Here is a 3,862-nt window from a genome sequence, read left to right as displayed (position 1 = left end):
AAAAGCTCCGCCCCTGTTCCCCGGGCTAACACCGTTTGACCAATGACGATCCGAGAAAAGACGTCCTTGTGACAGTCGACATGACGTTTGCCTCTGAGTTTGTTGACAAAGGAACTGTTTGCTGTTGTGATGGTGAATTTTGTCTTTCTTGTCTGAGAACTAGTTCCCTTTGTTCACTTTGTCAAAACAAATAACTCAGTTCTTTCATTCGAAGGAGTTGTCAACAGTTCTGAAACAGGTATTCAAGATGGTTTCTACTAATGACTTGACCTATTTCTGCCTGTTCCAGTTCTAGATGTCAGAGAGAAGAGGGAGAGAGAAGAAAGTGAAAGACAATAGTATTTTCAAAGCTTAAATAGGAGCATGTTTTCAGGTATTCACAGGCTAATTCAGGTTCAAGGTACGGTCCTTAAATACAGCTGCATTGGTCAAATCACATGGGAAAATGACAATGGGAGTTGAAGTTTAACAGTTGGACTTTTCATAATATGCCTTTGGCTATGCTGTGTAATCTATTTTGATTAAATACATTACAGCATAGCCAAAGGCATATTATATATATAAAAAAAGAAATCCCAACTGGGAAACTCCAACTCCCATTGTCATTCTGACACAGCACTCCACAGCACACAGTGCTCACTGCACACAACAACATTGCATTTAGGCTATGCCTCACCCATTCAAGGGGGCAGTCCCCAAGGGTGCCCCAAGGGAGCAGTGCGGCAGGACGGTGCCATGCTTAGGGTACCTCAGTCATGGAAGATGATGGGGCAGAGCACTGGATAATTACTCCCCCCACCAACCTGGAAGGCCGGGAGTCGAACCAGTAACCTTTGGGATACAAGTCTGACACCCTAACCGCTTACCCATGACTGTCCATTATCTGCCCATTAAGGGTCACATTCACTTGCTGTGTCTCCGATGGCACACTTGTGAACTTAGGGCAGGTGTTCCCAAACTTTACCATGACAAGGCCCCTGAGATACCTGTAGATTCCAGCCAAGGCCCCACTGCCATGGGCTGTGACACTATTTTTTCTGTGCACCCGATTTCACAACTCGAAGATGGTGCATTCCTAAACCCATATAAATAGGCCTATACAGAATGCATAATAGCCTACATTGTAGTGGTGTGGATCGGCACTGCCCTCACGATCCGATTCAGGAGGTAGCGATTCGATCCGATTCGATTCTATGCAATCCGATCCGATCCGAGTCAATTCTACAATGCATTGTAATGCATTACATTTCTACTGAAAGCAAAGCAAATGTTTAATCAGTCATGATGAGGCAATACAAGTAGTCAGATACTGAGCAACAATTTATTGGCTGTTTTCTGTATCAGTCTGTATCAGTCTTGCAATGTTTTGAAGTGCTTTTATTTAATTTAACATTCATTTGCTCCCGAAATATCCATGGAAGTAATTGAAACTTAGAAAAATGCCGGATTGATTTTGTAACTTGCCGGATCGATTCTGGATCGTCCATGCCCCGCATTGGATTGCATCGCCGAATCGATCATTGTTGACACCACTAATACATTGTAAAGAAGATTGTTTAGCTTATTTTTTGTTTATGTTGGCTTCTTAGGCTTTTCAATTTATAAAACTATTCATTTTATTTTGATATATTTTTCCTGCCCCCTATGTTTCAGTGCGTAACTAATACATATGAAACATCGGTGCACAAGTGCAGAAGTGCGCAATCTGAGACACAGAAACTGTCTGTCTGCCTTCTTGTCTGTCAGTATTTTAAGGTCATCTTTAGGGGGCCTCAAACGCACAACATTTCTTCTCTTGTGACGCACTTTTGTCCTGGTTGGTTAGACAACCGGTGATGTGACGTCTATGCAGAATGCAGAAGCATTATCTGATGGCTTCCCACTGAACCCTGACATATAGTACACGCAATCTGCCACTGCTCCAGCATCTCTGTCCCACCACAACACTTGAATTATGTCATAGGCTGCAGAGATCGGAGGAGAGCGCTGATAAGCAGGGAAGCCGACGGGGGGGACAAAGATTATCATCGACCTTCAAATCTCTTCAAGACTTGGTCTGACCAAGAGCATAACAATTAACATTTCCCAAACGGCATGGTTGACCTGACTCCCTTGGTTTGCTACTGATTGTTTGCTTCCCGACAAAGTGCGAGGAGTTCCCAATTTATGTGGATCTCAGAAACGATATTTGCATTGCTCCTGGCCTGACTGAAGCAACACTGAGGGTGGTGCGTTACTAGGAGGGAGGCAGCGGCCTGGCTAGGACAAATGGGTCTTTTGTCCCGGGCCCAGGAAGAGAGTGGACCCAGAACTGGGTTCTCTATGCATTGCATTTGGGGCCCTTTCTGATGGGCCAGCCAAAGCTGTCAGCAGCCCCACTGATAAGAGGCAAGTATAGGTACTCTACCATTTACAAGTAATTGCGAAAACATTCAGGATTTTAGATTTAGAAAGGTCCCACAATCACCAATTGGTTGATTGAGTTTCAGTTATCTGGGTCACATGATGTGACTTCAAGGAAATTCCATCTTCTTGAAGGGAGAGAAACGTTTGTTTCCTCAGATAGCCTTTATTATGATTATACGTCCCTCTAACACAAGCATATTGTTTTTGCCCATTGATATTTTCTAACTTTATAAGTTTGTAAAAGAAACTAGAAATGCATTCTCACAGAAAATGCTGGAAGCGGGCTTGCCTTTTGGGGCAGAGATGAAACAAAGTACTATTGAGAAAACAAAGCTAAAAGAAATCTTGGAAAAACTCCATCCACCCAGTCAGAAGTTATGGGCCAAACAATTCAGCCATCTTGGATTCAGCCATCTTGAAAGTGTTGTAGCTCTGCGTTTTGGGGATATACTAAATGACATACATGGTATTTTAAGTTGGCTAAGGAACACTGCATATGATATAATTTTGAAAATCAACATGGCTTCGAGCGGGATTAGAACTCACAACCTCCATATCTGTAATCCAACCCCTTTGCCATTGATAAAAAATGACATACAATACATGATATTTGAAGTTGGCTAAGGAACACTGCATATGATATCATTTTGAAAATCAACATGGCTGCGACTGGGGTTCGAACCTCCAACCCCCATATCCCTAATTCAGCACATTTGCCATTCATACTAAATGACATACATGTCATTTTAAGTTGGCCAAGGAACACTGCATATGATATCATTTTGAAAATCAACATGGCTTTGACTGGGATTCGAACCTCCAACCCCCATATCCCTAATTCAGCACATTTGCCATTCATACTAAATGACATACATGTCATTTTAAATTGGCCAAGGAACACTGCATATGATATAATTTTGAAAATCAACATGGCTTCGACTGGGATTCGAACCCCCAACCTCAATGTCTGTAATTCAGGACATTTGACATCGATACTTAATGACATACATGGCATTTTAAGTTGGCCAAGGAACACTGCATATGATATAATTTTGAAAATCAACATGGCTTTGACTGGGGTTCGAACCCCCAACCTCAATATCTGTAATTCAGCACATTTGCCATCGATACTAAATGACATACATGGTATTTTAACTTGGCTAAGGAACACTGCATATGATATAATTTAGAAAATCAGAATCGCTTCAAGTGGGATTCGAACTCTCAACCTCCATATCTCTAATCCAGCACATTTGCCATTGATAATAAATGACATACATGGCATTTTAAGTTGGCCAAGGAACACTGCATATGATATAATTTTGAAAATCAACATGGCTTCGGGTGGGATTCAAACCCTCAACCTCCATATCTCTAATCCAGCAGCATGCATTCCCATTATGCCAAGCAGCTAGCTGTCATGCACAGTCCAGCAAGACTATATCACATTGCATTG

Source organism: Engraulis encrasicolus, chromosome 1, assembly GCF_034702125.1.
Source record: "Engraulis encrasicolus isolate BLACKSEA-1 chromosome 1, IST_EnEncr_1.0, whole genome shotgun sequence".
Classification (NCBI taxonomy): Eukaryota; Metazoa; Chordata; class Actinopteri; order Clupeiformes; family Engraulidae; genus Engraulis; species Engraulis encrasicolus.
Note: the sequence above shows the minus strand (reverse complement) of the source record.